Consider the following 8,430-nt stretch of genomic DNA (forward strand, 5'->3'; position numbering starts at 1 on the left):
TTTTTTGTTTGAGGGTTTCCCACATCGGTTCCTTCTCTGGTGTGGTCGGTCGTTAGGTTAGGAACTGAGACTTTGTTGTTTCCGTCTGTTGGTTGATGTCAAATGGCCTTCGGGCCCAGTGGTATATAATCTTGCTTTTTCCGACGGCACTGTAACTATTCAGGGTTATAACCCTAACCCTCATTGTCTATTTCTCTTCCAAAAGAGGGTTCGTTCGGCCTTACGATTGTGGGTCTTGAGCACTTTACATTTGTATATTTTGTATGCCAGCATTAACGTTAAACTGTCTATAAAGATGAAAGAAAAGAAATTTCAAGGCTCAGGATTACCTTTCTCGTGAATACATTTTACAGTGACTGTATTTGTTTAGTTAGATGTTGTGGTTGTTGCTTGCTCTCATGCTTCTAGAATTTACGATGTTGCTGGAACTGCCTATTCGGCCTCTCGTTAATATTATGTCTCTTGTTTGTCATTCGAATTCTGAAACCATGTCTCTGCTTGTCTGGAAGGATTTCTAGTAATAGAAAAATGTACAGCTTGTCTATTTGTTACAGATAATAATTAGAGGAAAAAAAAAGTAAAACAAATCTCAGATAGATGGATTCAAATGCTCAGGTTTTGAAAATTGTCTCTTTCTGTATTACTTTTCCTGTGCTGGTATATCGAACCTTTATCAAAATGTGATACATTTGCTTTTGTATTGTTTTGATACAGTTACCCAAAATGTTCACAGTTATTCTTCAGTTATTTCTACAGTTACATGGTTGGTAACCACTTTGGTCTTTTCAGTTTTCTTGTTCTGTAAGATATACAATATATATTTTTAAATGAAAAGACAGTTGTAACATAAATGAACCAAAGACAAAACAGTGTGGCGATAACGACCCTAACCTAACTGTATTGTTCCTAGATATCACTTAACTAATAATGAAATAAAAAAAACAAGTTCCTAAATACTGTTTTGATCAACAAACATAAATGAAACCAAATGATAATGAACCTGTCCTCCTTAGCTGAGACCAAACACCTGGCCATGGTACCCTCAGCTAATGCTCCTGCATCAGGCTCCCGAGGTAAGAAAAATTCATGGCTCCGGTCCATGAGCTCCTCGACTGAATAGCCTGCCTGCTGTATTTGTCTGGCGTCAAGCCATGAACTGTCTTCTATGGGATGGTTCTTCCACTTGACCAGATATTGTAGGTATTCCTTCTGCCGAGTTCACTTGGTCACCTAAATGTCGAGGATCCTCTCGATCTCAAGGGGCTGAGTTGAAGGCATTTGTTTCATCCAAGTCTCACTCCCTTCCTGTGTGTCTCATGTAGGCTGTGCGGTACTGTTGTCTTCAGGACTGGCAGTATATGGAAACAAGTCTGCCACGTTGAAGATGGGCGAGATGCCTATTCCTGGTGGTAGCTATAATTCATAAGCATTGACTGAAAATTTTCGGAGAATTTTGCAAGTGCCAATCTTTTTGTATTTCAGTTTGTTGTATGCACCCCTAGGAAAATGTTCCTTGCGCAAATGCATGAGGACTTCATCCCCCACATTAAACTGTACCTCTCGTCGTTTCAGATCTGCCCTTTGCTTATACTTTTGATTGTTGTCCTATAACTTCATCTTTACCTGCTTGTGTAGGTCGTTCATTGCTTTGGTGAAAGCTTCCCCATTAGCACTTTGTCTTTCCTGCTGTCCTAGATCTCTTAACTCATGCACTCCGCAAGGATGCATGCCATATAAGATTTGGAAAGGGCTGTATCCTATGCTGCGATTTGGTGAGTTGTTGTAAGCGAACTTTGCTTGGGCAAGTACACGATCCCACATCCGTGAATTTTCTCCGATCAAACTTCGTAGCAGGTTTCCCAAGCTCCTGTTTACCACCTCTGTTTGCCCGTCGGTCTGTGGGTGATAAGCAGAGCTAAAACTTAACTGTGTGTCCATCTTCCTCCACAAGGTGCGCCAAAAGTGCCCTGTAAATTTCACGTCCCTGTTGGAAATAATGGACTTAGGCAGGCCGTGTAGCCTGACTATCTTTGTGAAAAATAAGTGGGCCACGTGAGTGGCATCGCTGGTTTTTTTACAAGGGATGAAATGTGCCATTTTTGAGAACCGGTCTACTACCACCATCACAAAATCGTAACCCCGTTGCATTCTTGGTAGACCCAAGACAAAATCCAAGCTGACTGAGTCCCACGGTCTACTCGGAATGGGTAGTGGTGTATAGAGTCCTGTATTCTGACTGTGTCCTTTCGCCAACTGACACACTTTGCATCTAGTTACAAATCTCTGTACATCCCTTTGCATCCTTGGCCAGTAATAAAAATGGCTGAGCTGATCTAAGGTCTTATCAATGCCGAAATGTCTGGCTAGACCTCCATTGTGCTTCTCCTTGATGATGTTCTCCCTCATCGAACAGTAGGGAATGCATAGCTGTCCCCCTCTAAACAGTAGCTTCTCCTGTAAATTATAGTCCAGCCACGGACTATTGTTCCTCAAAAAAGGATTTTGGCAGGCTTCATAAGCCTCCTTGAAATCCGTATTTGTCTAATACAAGTCTATCAAATGTTTGAACCCCAACACTTGTACCGTGCTGTCCTGTAAGAGCAAAGCTCTTCTACTCAATGCATCTGCTACCTTGTTGGCCTGTCCACTAATGTGCTTCAAGACAAACATGAAATTCTGCAAGTACTCAACCCACTTTGCATGTTTGTGGTTCAGCTTATGCTGCTGCATCACATATTGTAATGTAGAATTATCAGAAAACAAAACGAATTCATTTCCCAGCAAATAGTGTCTCCAATGCTTCAATGCTTGGACGACAACATAGAATTCCTTGTCGTAAGATGAGTACTTCTGCCTACTTTCGTTCAGTTTTTCGCTGAAGTAAGCAACAGGTTTGTCTTCCTGGCTGAGTATGGCCCCAATGGCTGTACCACTGGCATCACAATGAACTTGGAAAAGCTTGTTAAAATCTGGCAATCTTAGGATTGGTCTTTCTGTAATCTTCTTCTTCAGTAACTGAAAGCTTTTCTCTGCTGCCTCGGTCCAACAGAAAGGCTGACTTGCCTTTTTTATAGTATCCAACATAGGTGTGCAGATCTCACTGAAATTCCTTATAAATTTGCGATAAAAACTTGCCAACCCATGAAAACTACGTACCTCAAACAGACTTTTTGGGGATGGCCAGTTAATGATTGCTGCAATCTTCTTTGGGTCCATCTTCAGCTCATTCTCTGCAATCACAAAACCCAAATACACTAATTCTTTCTAAAGAAAAGAACATTTTTTTCAGATTTATCAGCAACTTGTTTTGTTGCAACTTCTCCAGCACACTTCGAACATGTCGAAAATGTTCTTCTCTGGTTTTGCTGAAAATCAGTATATCATCAAGATATACAATTACGAACTTCCCGATGAATTCTTTCAACATCTCATTCATCAAACACATAAAAGTACTAGGGGCATTACTCAACCCAAATGGCATTACCAACCATTCATACAATCCTTCATTGGTCTTGAAGGTTGTCTTCCATTCATCCCCTTCCCTGATTCGAATCTGATGATAACCACTCTTCAGATCAATTTTTGAGAAATATGTTGCCCCGCTCAAACAGTCCATCATGTCGTCCATCCGTGGTAATGGAAACCTGTACCTGATGGTGATCTTGTTGATGGCTCTTGAATTTGTGCACATCCGCCATTCTCCTCCTTTCTTAGGAGCTAAAATTGTTGGAACTGCACAGGGACTTAAACTTTCCCTTATCAACCCCTTATCCAACAATTCCTGTACCTGTTTTCTAATCTCCTCATTGTCTTTAGGACTCATTCAGTACGCTACCTTATTCGGCAAACTAGCTCCAGGTATAAAGTCAATGTGATGACTGATACTTCTCTTAGGAGGCAATTTATCTGGTAAATCATCCACTACAATGTCATTGAATTCCTGCAACATTTTCTGAATTTTTGCAGGTAAATCGAACTTTCTATGTGCAACAGCACTGTTTTTGCCCTTCTCACAACAGCATAGTTCACTTCACTATCTTCAATCTACTTTAAAAATTGTTTTCCACCCATTAGTAACACTTTCATTCCGCTTGTTTCTGCTGCTTCCTCCTCCTTGATGGGCACAAGTGTGTGCTTAATCCCATCCTTGACAAACTTGTAACAGTTTGTCTTTCCGTCATGAACTACCTTCCGGTCATACTGCCATGGCCTTCCTAGCAGTATATGACATACGTCCATTGGCATAATATCACAAACAACCTTGTCCTTATACCTACCAATATGGAACTCAACTTCACACTGTTCGTCAACCAACAGCTGATGGCCTTTCTGCAACCACGATACCTTGTAGGGAGTGGGATGCTTCAGCCGCTTCAAACCCAATTTCTCTACCATCTCTGTGGCAACAAGATTATCCGTACTCCCACTGTCGATAATCAACTTGCAGCATTTTCCGTGCGACTTACAAACTGTCCGGAATAATGCCTTCCTTTGAGTTTGTTCAGCTGTCTCCTTTGCTGGTTTCAATAGTACTTTATTCAGAACTAAGGCTTCCCTTGTTTCCGGCACATTTTCTGCTTCTTGGGGTGGTGCCTCTGCTTCCTCTGGCTGTGCAACATACGCTCCTCTTTGACCAGCTTGTTCCGCTTCAGGACACTCAAAACACCCGTGCCCCCACTTGTGGAACTTGTGCCACTTGCAGCACTGATAGGTATCTCCTCTGCCCCTGCCATTTCCTCTTCCTTGCTTATATGGCCTTCCTCCTCTAGTGCTGTCTCCTTTTTCCGCTGTTCCTGAAGTTTTCGAACTGCTGCCCTCTTCACTATTGTTGGTAGTTCGTCCTCTGCCATAGGATTGTCCTCTTCCTTTGCCGGTTCCCTGTCCTCTCCTAGCATTCTATTTTCTGGTGATCTTCTCCTCTACCTTCATGGCACTCTGGTAGGCTTCCTCTATGTTCATTGAGGAGAGAATGTTGATCTCATCCAATATTTCCAATCTCAGTCCATTTACATACCTTGCTATTTTTTCCGGGTATCTTCAGTGTAACCAGCTCTTAAATTTACCCTGTAGAATTCTTCAGTATATTCTTTCACTATCATCCCTTTTTGCTTCAAATTCTGCACTTGCCGATGCAGAGCAATCTGGTAATCTTTGGGCAAAAATCTGCCTTTCATCTTGGCCACCATTCTTGGCCATTTCTTTATTGGCAACTTGTTCATCCTTCTTCTTTCCGCTTGGACATTGTCCCACCACAAGGTTGCGTGTCCTTTCAGCTTGGTTGCAGCGAACTTAACTCTCTGATCTTCACTGACCTCTTCACATTCAAAATATTTATCCAACTCGCTAATCCAGTCCAACAGAACTTCTGTGGACAAGCTGCCATCGTAATTTGGAATTTCTGGCTTAGGCTTGCTGCTAGCCAATAGGACCGACCTCAACAATCTAATTTCAGGTCCTTCCTCATCCGATCCATCTGTTGCAACTATAGCTTCTTCTTCGCAACCATCTCCTACCTCCGGATCCCTTCTCCTTCTTGCTTCAACCGCCTCCAAATGGGCAGTAAGGATCCTAATCTCCTCTCGCAATCCTTCCTCTGCTACTCTCCGAGCACCTCTTCCACAACCCCGTCTTCTAACTTCCATTTTTCAAGAAATCTCCAAATCCTGCTCTGATACCACAATATGATGGGACCAGCCCTTTACTTAGGATTAATGCTAAACAACAATGATTAACGCAATGATTGAGTCAAAGTAACTATGATTAGATGGTAATCAAAAGGTTAGCGCAGATATTTGTTTGTATGGATGACTGTATTTATTGTCGGTACGCTAGTAGGTGAGAGGACAGTTGTCCTGGTCTTGGTTCTCCTTCCCGCTCTTGGGCTAAACCATAACCCTCACTTCAGTTCACTCTTGCATTTTCATTTCTCTTGTTCGTGGTGAGAGCTCTTTCCGCCGGTTTGCTTGTGACTGTAACGAGCTCAAACTTGATACTCCGCCCACACATGGCTATGAATTTCTCTGTTGGATGGTTGGATAACTCTGCTCAATCTTCTTCTTCGGCTATCTGGTTAGTTTGGCTCAGTTACTATGTTGTTGGCTTCATCGATTTCATGAGAGGGTTTACTCTTTTTTCTCTGTGGTTTTGTGCTCTTCTTGTGGTCACTGTTTCTCCTTCTGTTACCTTAGCGCGTTCTGCTTGTATTCTTTAGTGGTATTTTCTGGCTGCATGTGTGACTATTTCTCTATTTAACTTGTCGATAATTTGTTGTGGACGCAGGTCGTGGCCACGAAGGACCCTTTCCTCAGTGTCGTTCGGCTCTGGCAAGGTAAGTTTCTCCTTCCCTGTTACAGTTGATTTCCTCAACTTTTCTTAAAGACTAACAATAGTCGCTCCTCGTGAGCAGGCTTCCTTTCTGTGGCTGCAACCCAAATGCGAGTTCATTCATCCGGCGTTGTCTAATCTCCTCGTAAGCTCATTTGTGTTTTTTGCTTCTTCACTGTTCGTCGCTTGGTTCCTTAATCTTTAAAATGCCAATGCTAATAAACTTCAGTTGTCTCAGTGCAGGTTGGGGACAGCTCCTGGTTGGACCGCTACTCGGATTTCCTCCCAAACGGAATCAGTAGGGTCGCTCCCTATTATAGTCTTTTTTGTACGAGGCTTTCCCACGTCGATTCCTTCTCTAGTGTGGTCGGTTGTTAGGTTAGGAACTGAGACTTTGTTGTTTCCGTCTGTTGGTTGATGTCAAATGGCCTTCAGGCCCAGTTGTATATAATCTTGCCTTTTCCGATGACACTGTAACTATTCAGGGTTATAACCCTAACCCTCGTTGTCTATTTCTCTTCCGGAAGAGGGTTCGTTCGGCCTTATGATTTTGGGTCTTGAGCACTTTGTATTTGTATATTTTGTATGCCAGTCTTAACGTTGAATTGTTTATAAAGATGAAAGAAAAGAAATTTCAAGGTTCAGGATTACCTTTCTCATGAATACATTTTACAGTGACTGTATTTGTTTAGTTTGCTGTTGTGGCTATTGCTTGTTCTCGTGCTTCTAGAATTTACGATGTTACTGGAACTATCTGTTCGGGTTCTCGTTAATATTATGTCTCTTGTTTGTCATTCGAATTCTGAAACCACGTCTTTGCTTGTCTGGAAGGATTTCTGGTAAAACAAAATGTACAGCTTGTCTATTTGTTACAGATAATAATAATTATAGGAAAAAAAAGTAAAACAAATCTTGGACAGATGGATTCAAATGTTCAGGTTTTGAAAAATGTCTCTTTCTGTATTACTTTTCCTATGCTGGTATATCGAACCTTTATCAAAATGTGTTACATTTGCTTTTGTATTGTTTTGATACAGTTACCCAAACTGTTCACAGTTATTCTTCAGTTATTTCTACAGTTACATGGTTGGTAACCACTTTGGTCTTTTTGGTTTTCTTGTTCTGTAAGATATACAATATATATTTTTAAATGAAAAGACAGCTGTAAGATAAATGAACAAAAGACAAAACAGTGTGGCGGTAACGACCCTAATCTAACTGTATTGTTCCTAAATATCACTTAACTAATAATGAAATAAGAAAAACAAGTTCCTAAATACTGTTTTGATCAACAAACATAAATGAAACCAAACGATAATGAACCTGTCCTCCTTAGCTGAGACCAAACACCGGCCATGGAACCCTCAGCTAGATGCTCCTGCATCATAGGCAGCCGCAAGATGCCTCCTGTTGGATGATAACTGCACACATTCAACCATAAATAGCAGAGTCCAGACTGCTACTTTTACCAATCAGTTAGTAGCCTCATCATTGCTACTGATATGTTTCACTGTAAACCATATTTCATACCAGGCTAGATAGTTTTTGGGGTTTTTTGTAGCTCTTATGCAGGCAACCTCAGTACAGTTATAAAATCTCTGTATGCTAATAGCTGAGAAGTCAAGTACATACGGTACCTTCAAATGAGTTTAAAAATTAGACTTTGTAGCTTTAATATTTGTAAAGTTTTTGACGAGGTAATAGAAACTTTTTGATTTTATTTAACACAAAACTTGCTCAGTCATACTGGCATATACCATATCCCTTGTTCAGGAGTTAAGGACTATTGTTACTATTTATTATTTTGTAATATATATCCATAGTACGCTCATATGCATTAATGAAAAGAGGTTAAGAATTTTTCCCTTTGCATGGCCATTTTGATCTATACGTTTGACCAACTTGATTCATAAAGACAAGTGTGGATTAACTGGGTAAATCTCCCGGCTACATCAGCTTTATAAGTAGACACTGTCATTGTGCGTGGGAACCAACTCCAGCAAGCCACATCAAATTTGTATGCCTCGGCCTCCAATTCCTCAGGATGTTCTTTCAAATAATTCAAGTAATTTTGGGCCTCCGGAAATCCTATGTTGTCTGCAACAA

This window comes from Pinus tabuliformis, chromosome 8 (genome assembly GCF_031772625.1).
Source record: "Pinus tabuliformis cultivar Carrire ecotype Pingquan chromosome 8, CPIR1, whole genome shotgun sequence".
Classification (NCBI taxonomy): domain Eukaryota; kingdom Viridiplantae; phylum Streptophyta; class Pinopsida; order Pinales; family Pinaceae; genus Pinus; species Pinus tabuliformis.